The following is an 18,782-nucleotide window of genomic DNA, read 5'->3' on the forward strand; positions in this document are numbered from 1 at the left end:
TCAATTCCCAGGCAAGATTTAGGAAGAGATAATGGGGAAGGGGAAAAAATGCAAGACAAAAAGACTAGGTGTGTTTTAGTATAGTAGATCAGAGTAGATTCATAGGAGATTGAACACTTTGATTTTCTGCCAAGTTTTGGAAGTGGAATTCAGAAAAAGACCAGATTATGTGTGATATATTTTTTTGTTTACATCCAAGTTGTGTGTGTGGAATTTTGTGACTCTTCTAATCCAGCAATAACCAGGTAAAAAATGTAATGGAAAAAAATCTTTCTAATTTTCACAAAAAGCATAAACTTGTCAGAAGTATATTAAAACATATGTATTAGTCCTATAAGAAAATTTGAACACACGGAGAGAGAATGCCATTACATAAGGTCAAATATTATAAATTGATTATTGAAATCATCTATACATTACTAAGATAAAGTAGTAATGCATTATTAGGTATTGTTTTAACATCCTATACAAATTATATTTGCTAGCGTTTCTTCTAGAAATTTGCGATTACCTTCTTAAGCATTACCCTCAGTATTTTTAAAAAATTTTCTGCATGTTATATTCTTTCTCATTTTTTTCTTGCTTCTTACTCCTTATAAAATATTAAAGAATTTTTTCTTTAAAAATATTAGTTCTGTGATTTACTTGTTGATTTTCCAATTTCTTGAATTCAATTATATTTGTGTTCCTTCTAAGTTTCATCTTTGCTTTATTGTAGTCCAGTTAAGTCCCTGTGATAAAGACATGATTCTTTTACATTTCTTTTTAATAGACTGTTAAAGCCTATGAATTTGTCTCTAAGAACAGGTTTAGTGATACATCAGTGTTAAAATGTGGTGCTGTAATTTAGTAGGTTCCTAAATGGCCTACAATTATGGTTTAGTTTCCTTTCTGTCCCAACAGTTATTTAGGAAAATAGCTTGCTTATTTTAATGTTATTATTGATTTGTTGTTTGATTTTAATATTTTGGGGGAATGTTTTATGAAAACTTTTTTTTGTATTATTAAGTTGTGACTTTATGTAATTCCTGAAATTTCTGTCATTTATTATTATTATCTTGTTCTTAACGAATACTAGTCTATTTTGGTAAATAAATCATAGATGGCTGAAAACTGTGTAGTTCTGTTTGTAGGGTACAAATCCTTTTAAATAACAGTTATTAACTTTGTCTTTTATTGCCTTGATTTTAGTTATTTAAATTATATGATTCTTGACTAGTGATTTGATAAGATACACAATGTTTATATTTTATATTTATTTTGTATGTCTCCTTAAAATGTCTACATATGTTTCTTATGCTTTATACCTGTGTTAGTATCAAAGCCAAGAATGAAGCAACATAGTTGTCCCTGCCCAGTGAGGACAAAAATATTAATACATTTTTCCATCTGTACTCCTTTTATTCCTTCTCTTCACATCCACATTCCCTTTCTACTTTTTGCCAGTATAATCTATGTTTTAACATCAAATTATTGTTGATTTGTAAATCTTTTTTAAATATTTAAATCTTTTATTTTGCCAATGATTTTCACATTTGTATTTGTTCTAAACATATTACTCATGATTCTATAAACCTACCTTTGTGTTGGTTCACCACTGTGTCCCTGTCCCATACACAGAGCCTGGCACATCATATGCTCTCTGGAATTCTGTTAGGGATGCATTGCACACTGACAGGAGAAAGAAAATATGAACCTAAACCAAATGAAACTTTAACTCTCAATAAACATTGCTTCTGTTAGCATGTTACCACCATGATTATAGTAAATCCATAGAGTGGATTACACTACTCAAAATGAAAACTTTGTGATTTACTGTGTGTTAATACTCTTTTTTTTTTTTTGAGACAGAGTTTCGCTCTTGTTGCCCAGGCTGGAGTACAATGGCAGGATCTTGGCTCACCGCAACCTCTGCCTCCTGGGTTCAAGCAGTTCTTGTGCCTCAGCCTGCCGAGTGGCTGGAACTACAGGGATGCACCACCATGCTTGGCTAATTTTGTATTTTTAGTAGAGACGGGGTTTCACCATGTTGGTCAGGCTGGTCTTGAACTCCTTACCTCAGGTGATCCGCCTGTCTCGACCACCCAAAGTGTTGGGATTACAGGCGTGAGCCACCATGCCTGGCCTGTTAATACTCTTGAGAGGTGAGATGAGCACATTAACTTCATTGTTGTTAGCTCTTTTAATGAATTCACCTGTAAATAATGGTACGCATTGGTCTCAAACTCTCAGCTACACATTGTAATCACATGAGAAGATTTTTAAAAGGTCCTTATAACCTAGCTACTCACCAGACCAATTCAATTCAGTTCTCTCTGGTTGAGACCCAGGCATCAGTATTTTCTAAAGTTCCTGATGCGACTGCTGAATGCAGTTAAGAACAAAAACATAGGAGAATGAATGGAGTCTAAACCTTCACTAGTTATGCCTCTGGATATAATTCAATATAAGAAAGAGCTTTTCTGGATACTTAAAAAGTGATCTTGGTAGGCCAGGCACAGTGGCTCACAACTGTAATCCCAGCACTTTGGGAGTCCAAGGTGGGCGGATCACGAGGTCAGGAGTTTGAAACCAGCCTGGCCAGCATAGTAAAACCCCGTCTCTACTAAAAATACAAAAATTAGTTGGTGGCTTGGTGGCACACGCCTGTAGTCCCAGCTACTCGGGAGGCTGAGGCAGGAGAATCGCTTGAACCCAGGAGGCAGAGGTTGCAGTGAGCCGAGATCGTACCACTGCACTCCAGCCTGGGCCACAGAGCGAGACATCATCTCAAAAAAAAGTGATCTTGGGAAACAGAACTTTCTAAATGATAGAAAAGCAGTTGCATCATTCAGTAACCATTTCCTCATTTCCAACATGCAGATGATTGGGAGTGTCACGCTCTGTTTTGCTGTGAAGATGGAGACGAGAGTTAGTCAAATCGCTTAGTTTAAATCAACTTGGAAAACAGATCATAATCCAGTTTTTCAAAATCAAGAACTTTGATCCTGTGGCTACTTTTTGATAAATTTAACATTGATATGAACAGAATTGGTAAACTTAGTAAACAAACTCAGAACTCTTAGGAAAAAGACAATGTCTACAGATAAGAGTAAGCGAAATTAGCTTTGTAGAGCTGAAACCTCTTTATTCCTGGCATCTTCCTTGCTAAGTCAATTATTAAACTGGTAATGTCTATTCATTTTATTATTTGTGCTGATGTTTATAAACACGCTATTATAAATATGCCTAATGCTTGGCATATAGCCTTTTTTTTTTTGTAAGATGGAGTCTTGCCCTGTCATCCAAGCTGGAGTGCAGTGGTGTGATCTTGGCTCACTGCAACCTCTGCCTCACAGGTTCAAGCGATTCTCCCACCTCAGCCTCCTGAGTAGCTGGGATTACAGGCACATGCTACCACACCTGGATAACTTTTTTGTATTTTTTAGTAGAGATGGGGTTTCACCATGTTGGTCAGGTTGGTCTCAAACTTCTGACTTCGTGATCCGCCCGCCTCGGCCTCCCATAGTGCTGGGATTACAGGTATGAGCCCCTGTGCCCGACCAGCATCTAGTCTTAACCATATTTAGAAGATAGATTTATTTGTAAAAGAATCTAAATTTTCAAATATAGATAGCTTGATGGAAATATATCAAGCAAGCTGGGCACGGTGGCTCATACCTGTAATCCCAGCACTTTGGGAGGCTGAAGTGAGAAGACCACTTGAGCCCAGGAGTTCAATACCAGCCTGGGCAACATAATGAGTCCCTGTCTCCAAAAATAAAAAGGAAAGGAAGCAAAATACCTAACAGAATAGAACCCATGGACTTTCATCTTACAGAAAAATAATCAAGAAGATAATGTAAGTTAAGCATCTTCTTTAGTGATTTTCACATAGTGCAGTGGTTCTCAAATAGTGGACCGGGGCCAGCAGCATGAACATCACTTGGGAATTTTAGAAATGCAAATTTTCTGGGTCTACCCTTATTGAACAGAATCTGAGATTTGAGCCCGGCAATCTTTGTTTTAATAAGCCCTCTCTGTGATTCAGTTACACTCTAAAGTTTGAGAAGTTCTCACACAGTAGAAATGCTATGAAAAGGCACTGATTTTATGTTTAGAAAAAAAAATTGTCCATAACAAAAGATAATATTTGCCCAGAAGTTGATTTTTATCTCTAGCACAAATAATCAGGGTACTTATCATTCTATTATATTTTTTCATTACATGTCAAAGATTCATAAGTAGTTTGCAACAGCTTTCTTCATACACTTAAGTAATCATTAATTCCTTACATTTGCTTTCAAAAATTCTTTAAAACAGCAGAGTTAGATTTCACATGTACTTTACTTACCTCATCAAGATAATGTTTCTGTAATGATCTCGCTTATATGTTGCATAATTAGATCTAATATCTCTCTAATGAGATACACCATGTTATCTGGAACCAGCTGTTCTATCCTGGATAGCAAAGGACACTTTACACTAAATTTTCTGAGACACTCAAGAATAATAAAAGTGGTCATTTCATAAAATTATATTTTCTTCCTTTCTTTAAGAATCTAGTTGTTTTTGAATTGATATAGATATTCACAACAGCTCAAAGGACTAAGGGAGTCAGCTAGTTTTGGCAGGAAGCATAATGTGTAATAATTATTATGCTGGGAGAATAAAGACTCTCAGTTCTCACAACTGTAAACAGTAAACTGAGAGTATAGACCAGTTTTTTCTAATATCTTCACATTTGCATATTTACCATACATCTGAAATTTTCACATTACAGTTTTTAAAATAATATTTTTATATGAAGCGTATATTTATTTATTAAAAAAGAGTTGTAAGTAGCCTTAGAAATGTTGTAGTCCTTTTTTCAGTGACTGCTTATGTATGTTTAATAAATATGAGAGGGAAGTAAGTAGACATATATACCTATGGGGCTTGCTTTATTGATTATTCACTCACAAAAATATCTATGTGCATTTTTAATACAGACAAATGAATACACAATAGACATATGTGGATATGCAAAGTGAAGTGCATGAAGGCACAGCCACTCATTTACATTCAGTAGCATTCTCACCTCCCTGCTCAAATGTAAATACATAACTATTTATCTAAACTGTATTTGCTTGTTAATGAAACCAGAGCATGCAGCATTTTATGAAAGTGTGGTGAATTAATGGATAAGATTTCCTCCCCTCCGTACAGCCTGAGTCTCTACAGAAGAGGAAATTAAGGGAGACAAACTGAACTGTGATGCTTGGGGACTCCCTTGATTCTGCCTGTCACCGTTTTTAAGCTGGCTCAAGGCCTCAGGGGAGTCTGGCTGTTCTAGCCTTCCTTAGCCAGCCAGACGGTAACGGTCCACTGCTTTTATTCATTACCCTGAATGTAATGCACTAAATTTAACAAGTAACACACTCAGCGGGAATTTATTGGCCTTTTGCAGCATGATTGCAAGGTAGGATATGGATATGGATTCCAATTACTGTTGACACCCAGATAAGAAGAACAAAGCCTGTATATAATTATTAATCAAAGTTGATATCTTAGGGAAATGAAATTAAATAAATAAATACATATCTCTGTACTATGTGATGCAAACATTCCCAAGTTTGAAAAACTCTTTCTGGTTACACAATAGAGGCATTCCAATTAAATATAGCAATAATAAAAGAGCAACATGTAGAGGCAAATGTTCTTATAAAGCAGCAACTTTCACATAAAAATAGCTTATGGAGCAGATGTATAGAAACTAACAAATTCCAAACGGAGACTCATAAGTAATGTGTAAATAAATAGCCAAATAAACAGCAGTCTTTAAATAAGGATTTAATATTTTAATTAGAAAAATAATCCACATAATATTGTTATTCCAGAAGGTAGTTATATAGAGATCTACTAAAATAGAAGTAATTTAAAAAAAATATATAGTATTACATTTTCATGTCTACAGTACTAGAGTTACCCACTCATGAAAATTTTTGTTGGCCTATAGGTAGATATTTATGATGAACCTCAAAGTCCTTGGGTTGCAACAGGAAAATGGCTGGAATCAGATTCATTAACTCACTTCACACAAGGATTTGCTATTGAGATTGTTTGTTTTATTTGTAAAGGCAATAGGGAAACACAAATATAAAAGTATAGAAGAGAATGAACATGATTTTATTTTATCACACTGTGGATGAAAAATGTTGAAGAATGTAAGTCATACAAAAACAAAAAGGGAACGTCACCTTCTATGTGATTAACCCAAATGACCAATTTAAATTAATGAAATAAGAGGCAACATGCATCACAGGTAAAGGCTTGAACCCTCACATTATACAGAATCATATCCTGGTTTCAATAATTACTAGCTTTCTGACCTTGGGCCACTAATTTAATCTCTCTTAGCCTGTTTCCTCAAGTGTAAAATAAGGACGACTATAGTAGCTACCTGCATTGTTATACTAAAATAAAATAATCCCAGTAAATTACGTAAGATCGTACTGGGTGCAAAGTAAATACTCAATAAACATTAGCATTTTATGTTATTTTGTATTAATTTAACCTATTCAGTATTAAAACTTATTAAACTAGAAAGCAAATATCATCAAAACCTTTCTTTTATTCCTGGATATGCTTTAGTATAAATTTTGTTAATGAAGAAAAGGGACATTTTATTCCTCAAGGATCAGTACGGATTGAAGTCATGGTTTTTTACCACAGTCTCGTCACATAACTGTGTGAAGTTAAATTGCGCTTCTGTTGATCATGACGGTTGGTACATAGTTTGGGTTTTAAACAGAGAGTGGCTAATCGAAAGTCATTGAAGTTCTGCCATGTTTTTTTCTGAATTTCCTAAGATTATCATGGAGGTTACCTAATTGAAGCCATAAATAATTGAAATAACGAGACAAAATTATCTGCAGAGAGATGAAGAAGTACTTCAATGTCAATATCACCGACTGATGCTTTGGGGACTAAGTCTTCAAAAGACCCATAAAGCTAAAGGAAGCAGTGAAGTAACATGGATTCTGTCAACCTTAGGGGATCCTAGTATAACAGTAAAATGATTATTTAAGCCACACACATTAACCAAAACTAACAATCAAATACTATCATATTATAGATATGTCTAATTATTTTTTCATTTGAATTTTGTCATTATGCTGGAACAATTTTTATTTCAGAATACATGGGATCTTCATGTAAAAACTGTTGAGATAAAGTTAGAGGCCTAGTCTTCTGAATCAGAGAAACATGAATAATACATGATCTTTTAAACATTAAGAAAAGATAAATTAAACAAAATAGTACTTAAGTAAATAGCGAGTAAATGTTTACATTGAAGGAAATTCATTCATTCATTCATTCTTGAGTGATATCTTAAGTGCCTTCTCTTAACTAGTTCTGTGCTAGCAATGAGGATACAGCAGTAAATCAGATAGAGGAGATCACTGGCCTCATAGGTCTTTAGATTCCAGTAGTGGAGAAAAATATGAAATAATCATTGATATGATATGGCCATGTCTCCACCCAAAAATCATCTTGAATTGCAACTCACACAATTCCCACGTGTTGTGGGAGGAACCTGGTGGGAGGTGATTGATTTATGGGGGCAGGTCTTTCCTACATTGTTCTCATGATGATGAATGGGTCTCATGAGATCTGATGGTTTTAAAAACAGGAGTTTCCCTAGACAAGCTCTCTCTTTGCCTGTTGCCATCCATGTAAGACACGACTTGCTCCTTTTTGCCCTCCACTATGATTGTGAGGCCTCCCCAGCCATGTGGAACTGTAAGTTCATTAAATCTCTTTCTTTTGTAAATTGCCCAGTATTGGGTATGTCTTTATCAGCAGCATGAAAATTGACTAATATAATTACAATTTTGACAAGGATACTGACTGCAATGGAAATCCTCATATATGAGGATTTAAACCCAGTCTTGGGTAAAGAGTCAGAAGGTCTCAACAGGACATAATTTCACACGTGCTAACTCACTCAACCCTCACACCAACCTAATGAGATCACTACTGCTACAGTCACCCGGTTCACAGATAAGAAAACTGAGGAACAAAGGCATTAAATACTTTAATAAATCACAGAGCCAGTAAGGGATAGACCCAGCATCCAAACCCAGGTTGCTTAGTTTTAGATTCTTCTTTTAACCACTCACTGTGCCATAGAAGTCTGTGCATCTGTGAGAGGATAATGAGAACACACTCCAGCTAGAAATCGAGGCACCTGGGAAAGCCTGAGGTGGGAAGAGCTTGGTACCGGAAAACAGGACTGTCTCAAGTCCTGTTCTTGAGAACAAGAACTGTCTGAGTTCTGTTCTTTTGAAATGTGAAAAATTATTACAAATGTGAAAAATTATGTATATAATTTTAAATTGTCTAATAGCCACAGTGAAAAAGAGCAAAATGCAACAGATGGGTATAGCTACTATGGAAAACAATTGGGCAGTCTTATAAAATAAACATGCCCTTACCATACAATTTAGCAATTCGACTCTTGAGCCTTTACACTAGACAAATACAATTCATGATTATACAAAAACCTGTACAGAAATGATTAGAGCAAAAACAGGAACCAACCTAGTACTTAAATGGGCGAGTAGTTAAATAAAATCTGTGGTACATCCCTACCAGGGGATACTACTCAGCAAAAGAGAAGAATGAACTATTAAAATGACTTGGATTAAACTTCAGATAATTATACTAAGGGGGAAAAAAAGGCAATCCCCAAAGGATACACACTGTATGATTTCATTTACGCAAAATTCTTTAAATGACAAAATTCTAGAAATGGAGAAAAGACTAGTAGTTGCTAGAGGTCAGGACTGGGGCGGGGACAGGGCACAGGAAAGAGGGCAGAGTGATTATCAAAGGGAATTATAAGGAATCTGTGATGAAGGAACAGTTCTGTACTCTGATGTGGTGGTAGATACACCTACACATGTGATAAAGTTGCACAGAACTAAACACCTACACACACTCACAAACACATACACACAAATGAGTACAGTTAAAATTAGGAAAAGATGAGTAAGATAGTATCATTGTCAATATTCTAGTAACAATATTGTACTAAGATTTGCAAGATATTGCTATTGGGAAAACTGGATAAAGGCTACACAGGATTTCTCTGCATTATCTTTCACAACTGCAAGGAAATCTAGAATGATCTCAAAACAAAAATGTTAGTTATAAGAAAAGAAATATGAAATTCATTTTTCTTAATTAATCAAATATATTCAAAGCCTTTTAATTTCAACATATGAAACTATATGAAAAGTATTGAGATATTTTACATTTTTCTTATATTGTCCCTTTGGGCTAGCCCCATTCCAAGTTCTCAGTAGACAATAGTGGCTAGTGGTGACTATACGAGACAGCACAGGTGTAGAAGAACACAGAGACAAGAGGTGGGCAGAGGCTAAAGGTAGGGAGGGTGAGGTCATAAAATGTAGAGTCTTCGTAAGGGCACACAGGCCTCATGTGCACTCTCCTACTGCTTTCTCCCTTGCTCATTCTCCTTCAGCCACACTAGAGTCCTTACTGCTCGTGGAAAATGCCAAGCACACATGCTCTGGCCTTGGGCACCTTGCTCTTCATGCTTTCTCTGCCTGGAACTTTCGCCCCTGGATACCTCTCTGACATGCTCCCACACCTGGAATGGTCTCTGCTCAGATGTCTATCATGAGGTCTTCCCCGATCTACTCCTATAAAATAGCAAATGCCACCTTTCTATGCCCCCCTCCATCACCCATTATATGGCTTTCATTTTCTTCATCATACTTACATCATCTGACATTCTATATATACATATGCATTTGTATATTCGTCAGTCTTCCACAGAGGGCAGGGGTATTGTCTGCTTTCTTTGAGACATATTTCCCAGAGCCTAGAAGAGCTCCTGGCACACAGTATACATGCAATGAATATTTGTTGAATCAATTGTTTGAGGAATAAATGATGTATGTTTAATTCCTTCATAGTTTTCAAACGAACTACCTCAAATAAAATCTACACATATTTTCCTTGAAATCAAAAACTGACATAATGAATTTCAGAACTTGGGTAAAGTTTCCTGGGTGTTTAAAGAGTGAGGCACAAAAGCAATCTCTTTGCATTCCAATAAAAATCAATAAAATATTTTTCATGCAAAGATTAAACTCATGGCTAAAAGTTATGTTTGTTTTTTTAACATTGCTAATTATTTTAGACAGCTCTTATTTCTCTTATAATTTTGTTTAAAGTTTATTTCTGTATTCATGATTAATTTATTTCTATCTTGTTGCTAAATCTACTTTTCTACCAAGTAAACTCACTCAGAAATTCTCAAAAAGTTACTCAGTACTGGGCCTCCAGGGACATATTACCTTCTTGGAGATGCATTCTTCCAATAACCCCAATCAGATGTTTTTTCTCTCTTGGACTTCCATTGCTGTACTAGTTATGTATCTGAATTTAACACCTATTCCAGTCTACTTACATCAAAGATATTTATGAAAATGTTATCACTCCAGGAAGGCAGAAACTGTCTTCTTCTCTCTCAGTCACTAGCATAATGCTGTGCACTTCTCAGTTGAACTTAGATAAATATTTAATGAACTGAATTGAATTATGTTTTTAATAATGTATGCATACATCTAGTCTAGAAGACTTGGTAAGCAAGCAGTGCTTAAGATACCTTTTCACACACAAATTCAGACTGTCCAGTATTTGTCCCAGAAAATAACTAATATCTATCAAGCTCCTATGATGCATTAAAAATTTTACACGTGATCTCATTTAGCCTCCATAAAATATGAAGTGGGTATTATTGGTAACACTGTTATCTATGATGAACTGGAAGCTCAGAAAGTACATATAATGTTTCCAAGTTTTAACAGCTGTTAAATGTCAGGATTCTCCAAGTTGGTTGACCCCAAAGTATTATTTTACACTTCCTAGTGGGGTTCTAATACTTTAATATAGAGATAGCTTCTGAAGACAAGCAATAGGAAGTATATATTTCAAAAGAGGAAATTGAAATGTTAGAGATTATCTAGAGAAACACATCCAAGTCATGTTGAACTTCAGAAACTATATCTCATGTAAGTTGAAGAAATTGGAGTGTTTGGAGCCAAGAAAATAGCAAATGATACAGCATAGAAAGAAATTTGGCCTCACTCAAAGAGAGGCCTAGTCTTTGTACCTGGTTCTTTGGAGGTAACCGTTAAACACTGGAAATTCACCAGGTAATAGGAATGTCTTTGTTATTCATGATGGGCTCTTTGGACAACTTGCTATATTATTAATCAATCAATCAGTCATGCCTATTTATTGAAATTCCAACAAAATCTTTGAGCACAGAAGCACAGAAGCTCAATTGAGCTTCCCTGTTTGATAGAATGAAGTATTCATGTGCATTGCAATGTTTTGAATACTTCCCCCCAAAAGCATGCATTTAAAAGTTAAATATCCAATTCCAGAGTGTTGAGTGGTAGGGCCTAATGAGAGGTGATTAGTCCATGAGGGCAAAGTGAATGGATCAATGCTGTTATCATGGGAGTGAGTTTGTTACAAAAGGTACCCCTTGTCCCTCTTTTACTGACCCTCTTGTCCCTCTTTTACTCTCCCTCTCTTGCCTTTCCACCTTCTGCCATGCAATGACACACTGAGAAGGCCTAGATGCTGTTCGCTTGGTCTTGGACTCCCCAGCCTCCAGAACTGTGATAAATTAATTTCTGTTCATTATTAATTACCCAGTGTGTGGTGTTCTGTTATACCAACACAAAATAGGCCAAAAATATACCATCACACATCAGTAGTAGAAGAGGTATACATCCTAAAGACAGCACAAATCTCCCATTTGGAACCCTTCCAGACTCTGTACCAGGTATCTCTTTCTTTGACTGATTTTATGAATCATTCCCCTGTAATAAATAAAACGGTGAGTATAGTAAGTTTCAACGAGTTCTGTGAGTATTTCTAGTAAATTATGGAATCTGAAGGTGATTAGGGGCAATATGGAACTAGTGGTGGGTGTCAGAAGTAAAGGTGGTCTACTCTCTAACTTTGTAGCTGGATTCTAATTTCGTTCAGTTAAACTCCAAAATTTGGGGCAGACTCTGTGGTCTGGAAAACTTTATCATAAGTTCACGTAGATGCATAACAATAATGCCAAAATTCCAGAGATCCTTACAAATTATTGTAACAAATTAAAGGTTTGTCTGAGGAGAAGGACATGAAAACTGACCTCCAATATTCAAAGTGCTGTCATACAGACATTTTATAGACACTTTATTGTCTTACGACAATAAAATAAAACTTTTTTAAAAAAAGAATCTCATCATATGAGATGTGCAATAATCCCTGACTTAACTTTGTACAGAGTATCTTACTGCTATTGCTCTGCAAAATTATAAGCCTGAAGTTGCCTACAGCTATGGTTTTCTTTCTTTTTATATTTATTTATTTATTTATTTATTTATTTATTTATTTATTTATTTATTGTTTTTTGAGACAGAGTCTCACTCTGTCACCCAGGCTGGAGTGCAGTGGTGCAATCTCAGCTCACTGCAACCTCTACCTATGGGTTCAAGTGATTCTCCTGCCTCAGCCTCCAGAGTAGCTGGGACTACAGGTGTCCACCACCATTTCAGGCTAATTTTTGTATTTTTAGTAGAGATGGGGTTTTGCTGTGTTGGCCAGGCTGGTTTTGACCACCTGACCTCAAATGATCCAACCACCTCGGCTTCTCAAAGTGCTAGAATTACAGGTGCGAGCCACCGTGCCTGGCCTATGCTTTTCTATTTTCATAATAACAGCATCATTTTGTCCAAAGGTTCAGCCTGCTCCAGGTTCCTAACTGTGGCAAGTTAGATATCATATAAAATAATAACTTTAAAATTACATATTAGATGAAGGAGCTTAATTAAAATATAGAAACATTCTTTTTTTAAAAAAATGGTAACAATAATATATCATAACAAAGCAATGTGTTACAGTAAGCAAAATGTTTATATTCTTCCTATGGGGGCAAAAGGAGCAGGAAAATAGAAGTACAAGAAGTGGGTCAAAATTCCCACATTGTGTTTGGTGAATTCAAGTAACATTTTTCTCGAAAAATCTCTCCAATTCCTGATACAAAATTAAAACAGATTCGGGGAACTTCAGAATGTGAAGATAACTAGTTAAACTAATATAATACAGCTCTCAGAATTCGGAGAAGATATTCTCTAACAGTTTCAAAACAATATAGGTCTAATTTTAGTGATGTTTTACTGAATAACTGGCATATTTACACATAATACCATAGATTTGAACAAAAAGCATCAATGTAGATGGAATACTAACTATATTTAATTAATTCCAATCATTATATAATGGGAAAACGTATTATTTCATTTCTATCAAGTGAGATATGAAATTAAAGTTCTGTCATAATGTGCTAACTAACTATAAATTAAAGACTACTAATTTTTCCAGGTTTATTTTTTCAGAAGAGGAATCAAAAAGGCACTATAGAGGTGGCTTTTTAAAAGCCATACATTTTTGAAAAGCCATAAATAATTACATACTTTTCCCCCATTCCCATATACTTATGTTTTGCAAAGACAACTGACATTTCACATTGTGTCTTCATAGTTTTATCTGAACTCTGCTTCCCAGGATATAGACAGGGATGAACTATTTTCTTAGAGTAGGCTAAAATGCCTCATTGTGCTCCACCACAAGAACCCCCTAAAATTCTGATGCCTTGAATTGCTCCTGTTACCTGGTCCACACTGGTTTACTTCAGGGTCATCAAAGAAGTCTGGTTCTAAAACTATACTCCGCATTCTTCATTCTGATGAAAACCAAGTATTCCTCTAGATTGGAGAAGGTCTAAATATGTATCCTGTATTTGTTCAGGATGTTCTTCATACTGTTATCCAGTTTCAGGTACAAGAGTAGAATAATCGATAGTATGATATTCACCAGGGTAATGCTACTCAAACTTGCTCAGTTGATGGAATCACTGATGGTTAAGGTTGGTTTCGTTTTATTTTTTATTTTGGAAAAACGTAACGATGACTAATTTTAACATATGAGCTTGAATATTTGATTTCTAGATGACATAACCATAATGTATAGTTTTAAAATCACAAATATCCTCACACTAACTTCAATAAAGTCAGGTTCTCTATGTTGTATTGGGATTTATTACAATATTACTTATTAAAAATTTCTGTTCTTTTTCTGTTATTTCTTTTTTATTTCAATTTTTATTTCTATTTTCATGAACATATACAATATTATTTATGAGTAAATCTTGCTAAAATAAAAAAAAGGAATCTGATTAAAATATTTTTGCCTACCTCAAAGCTTGCAGAAAATACAGGAAAGAAGAACATGGTTAATGACATTACAGCAAATTTCAGAATGAGAGAACCAATAAAGGACAAAAAATCCAGTTTCATCAATAAATAAGTTGCAAAAGATTAAATGAGAGGGGAACCTATAGATTAAAAGGGACTTCAGAAACATATCAATCAAATGCCATCTTCATTCAAACAAATTAACTGTATAAACAAAAATGAGATAATCAGAAGCTTGCAGACTTATGGAATTTGATAATACTAAGGAAATACTGCAAATATTGGTAGGTGTCATTATGCTATTGAGGTTTAACAAACAGTGCCTTCTTTTTAAAGATGCATACTGAGATATTTATTGATATATGGATATTATATGATGTATGAGTTCACTTCAAAATAATCCAGGGAGTTAGGAATGAGCGAATGATGTAATAAATGAAACCAGATTGGCCATAAATTGATATAATTTAATTAGTTGAACTATATGTGTGATAAGCACATAGAGGTTCATTATGCTATTCTCTCTAATCGGCATATATTTGGAATTTTCATAACATAAGTTTTTAAAAACAAAAGCTATCATTTACTGTGAACAGAAAGCCAAAAGAAAATGTAGCAAAGAAACATATGGAATAATTCATTGAAAACAGAGAAAACTCAACCGATTCAGTAATATTTGGACAACAGGGAGAAATACTTCTGCCCAGGACGTGGCTGGTGTTCCACAGATAACGTTGATCTAGAACAGAGAGCCCTCAGGATGCACAGCAGATTAAAAACTTCAAAACTAATGTACCTGAATTATGTGCTAATAGAAGCGTGAGAAAAATATCAACATTAGCTAGAATGTAAAAAGAAATGCTTCCTTTTTAACTTTACTTCACAGACCAAACACTAAGTCATACCTTTCATAGGTGTGCAGAAAGCATTATAGATGGAGTGGAATGGGTGGAGGAGGTTTGCGAGTAAATAGTTCAAAAAGCACTTTTGTAGTGTTCAAAACAGCAAATATTAGCCTTTTCTAACAAAAACTGAGTGTTTAAAACTAAACTGTGTAATAATGTCTTTCAAGGTCCATATACTTTTTTTTCATTAATTTCTCTTAGATGGACATCCATTTTGGAATCCAGTTATCGAAACTGTTGTCAATATTTTTGCCTTTTATTCCACCAGTTTTGCACAACTGGGCTGGGACAGTATTGTATGGGACCAAATAATACAAGGCATCCATATTACTACTTCTATCTGAGTGTTTGCCTCGAAACTTCAGTGGAAAACTTTACTCTTCTGTTGGCCCATCCCTGGTCTTAGAGTGTACTAGTCGGGATTATAGTCAACTTGAACCTACTATTTAATCAATAGTTGAACTATTCTCCTAAGATGCATTCTGTTTAACACTGAAGGAAACTAACACAGCTTGACCCTTGTGAAGTGTTGTGAAGAGCTGCAGTCAAGTGGAGACTTCTTTTATTCTGGTTGGAGTATTTTGTTACTATCTTTACCTTGAGCTGGGCAGAATCGTGAATAGCTACAAAAAAATTCCTTTATCTTTGTTGCTTCAATGTTAAGAGGCCTTATTAACACAATGACATTAAAACTGGATTGAGTCTGTAGCTACACATTTAATTTTAATGCTTTCAGTAACTTAAACTAAGACGATAATAGCTACCATTTACTGAATATGTATTTTAACCAAACACTGAACTTGAGAGCTTTCTATACAGCATTATATTTATATACTTTTTCATTATTTATTGGCATTGCAAAAGATTATCCAACCAATTGCTCCTATCAAGCCCACTACTCTTTCCTCCAGACTTTGCAATGGCAGTGAGCAGAGCTATTGTAGCTTTTACATAAGTGTTCAGCAGTGGGTTGGACCCAGCTCATACTGATTCAAGAGACTGTCTTTTCCCAACTCTACATTAAGTGACATCATACTGGTAGTTTCAGATGGCCAGGATGGGAGAAATCAGTAAGAGAGCCAGTTGCTAAACATTTGCCAACACACCGCTGTATGCAACCCTCATTCATTCTCCAAGAAGAAATTTTGTCATTGGGAGTATTTGACATGGCCCAGTTATTGCTACTTTAGAGACAGTTTAACATTAAGACCTGACTCACTTTAAAGAGATAAAAGGAAAGAAATCAGGCTAAATAGTGAAGTCACAGGTAGGCATTCCACCCTCCAACCATCTCTGAATTTGTCTAATTTCTTGAAAGAACCAGGTGAGGGAGCCGCGGTCCTATGGGCATTCTTTCAAGAACTTGGGAAGAGGATTTGGGGAAGACTCTCTAATTCAAGGGTCAGCAAACTACAGCCTGTGGGTTAACTCTGCCGATTTCCTGGTTTTACAAATAACATTTTATTGGAACAGAGCCACACCTATTTGCTTATGTGTTGTCTAGGGCTGATTCCACACCTCAACAGAAGTGCTGAGTAGTGGTGACACAGACTGTACGGTCCCCAAAGCCAAAAATATTTACTATCTGTCCCTTTAAAGATAAAGCATTCCATGAGTGGCTGAGGTAGGCATGTGTTTGGTATATAAATGATGTTTTATTCTGGATTTAGTTCATGTAAGAATGAGGTGGCAATAAGCTCAATTTCTTTGCTTTTCCTCAATCTGAAGAAGAGACTAGCAGAAATCTAAACTACGTGCTTAATTTTATACTCGTGGACTCGTGCAATTTCATCATTTAGAGGAATAATTGCATTCATTTTGTCACAGAAATATTCTTATACTGGCTTCACATAAGTTGGGCTGCCCAGACACTCTACCTGGATATCTTTATTCAATTATTCATTCATTTTTTCATTCAACAAATTAATCTAATATTTATTAAAGCCCTAATATTTATTAAAGCCCTACTAGGTTCTGGGCACTGGGGGTATACTCATGAATAATCAAGGCTCCTGTTCAAACGGAGCTTATATTTTAGTGGGAACAGCATATAGGCATACATTTATTTGCTCGTTGTCTAATATAATATCAGGAAGTGATAAGCACTATGAAGAAAACTTAAAGCAAGAAAGGTGTTCCACAGTGAATGGGGTGCTTTTAAAGATGTTTAGGAAAGGTATCTCTAAAAAGATGACATTTGAGCAGAGAGATCAGAATAAAGTAAAGGAGCCAGTCATGCATCCCTGGCAGAGAGATCATAGGCTAAGGCTCACTAGCAGGCATGGCTGGGAAAAGGCAAGATGGAGAGTGAAAAAGGGGAAGAGTCATGAGAGATGATGGCAGTAAGGTAGACAGGGGCAAGGTCATATCTGGCTTCGCAAGCAAGGAGTTTTGCATGTTATTCTTATGACAGGAAAAACCACTGGGAAATTACAAGGAGGGTGCCGATTTGAAATAATTTACACTTTAGCACCCTCTCTTCTTTATGTCGTGGAGACTACTGTGGTTGATAAAGGAGAAGACCAGTTATTATGAGGCTATTGCAACAGTACAGGCAAGAAATGACCTGAGTTTTTTGGGCTTAGGTGTTACCGGGAACCATGAGAAGACAGTTAAAAGGATTTTTGATCAAAAATGCCTACAGACTTTCTAAGTCCTCTTTATAATTGAATGCTAACTTAGTTCTTACTTCATGGAACAGAGATTGGGGAAGAATCTACACATTCATTCAACAAACACTGATCTTTAATATTGAAAACAACAGCTGCTATGTGCTTGAGATTAGAAGTTAAAAGAAGGTCTGTTCAGTGGAAAATAATGCACAGCAATCGGTTCCTCACATATTAGCTCCCCTTTTTACTTTTTAAAACCTTTTCCCATTCTGACCTCAGACTCCTCCATTACGTTTTCTGCATCCGTGGGACAACTCTGGGACCATGGCTGCTCCTAGAGGCTGCTGCCTTTGAGGTGCTCTTGTCATCTAGAGTTTGAGAATGAAAGGCACGGATTAAAATAGAATACAGTCTATGAGGGACATGCGCACGCGCACGTGCGCACACACACGCGCACAGACACACACACACATCGTAAGTCCAATATGCGATTGTTGAATCTTCTAATCTTCCCTTTCACAAATTGTACCTCTCACTATTAACATGGTTAGGTGATCCTTCAGCCAATTAAGGTATGGAATTCCTTTAACTCATGTTTTAATTCTGGTAAACTCAACTCTCCCTATTCCTTTCTTACCTGTTCATGTTAAACTTCTACGCGACATATGCTAAAAATTTTAAACTGATTTCCTTGAAGGTCTTTCCCATTGTTTGACATACAGAGGTACATCTTGTCTTGGTAATTCCACAGCTCTCTGTGTTGCCATGGATATTGTGAATTCAATATCTGTTCCCAAAGTTATGTTTCTTTCTTTGTCTTAAACAAAGGGCAGCTATTTAACTGATTGAAGTCTTCCAAATGAAACATTCAAAAGTAGCTGGTTTTCCAAACCAGCAAGATTTAAGCCCTGGGAGTGAACATTTTGGCATTTAGTAGAGTGGTAGCG

The 18,782-nt window shown here is 35.7% G+C and overlaps 1 protein-coding gene across 12 annotated transcripts in view; it reads right to left on the reverse strand.

The window, feature by feature from the left end:
* LOC114676844 (uncharacterized) overlaps nt 1–18,782 on the reverse strand; it is a 451,137-nt gene that overhangs the window by 15,598 nt on the left and 416,757 nt on the right. For 9 of the 12 annotated variants that reach the window (XR_003727931.2, XM_077997958.1, XM_077997956.1 and 6 more), the window contains 2 exons: nt 18,110–18,203; nt 1,580–1,671 (listed from right to left, as the gene is read on the reverse strand). The gene's annotated coding sequence lies outside the window, so the exon portion shown is untranslated. Of the gene's footprint in view, nt 1–1,579; nt 1,672–13,991; nt 18,204–18,782 lie in introns of those variants that run through there. The other 3 variants (XM_077997961.1, XM_077997957.1, XM_077997959.1) reach the window with 2 other exon arrangements.

This window comes from Macaca mulatta, chromosome 3 (assembly GCF_049350105.2).
Source record: "Macaca mulatta isolate MMU2019108-1 chromosome 3, T2T-MMU8v2.0, whole genome shotgun sequence".
Lineage (NCBI taxonomy): Eukaryota > Metazoa > Chordata > Mammalia > Primates > Cercopithecidae > Macaca > Macaca mulatta.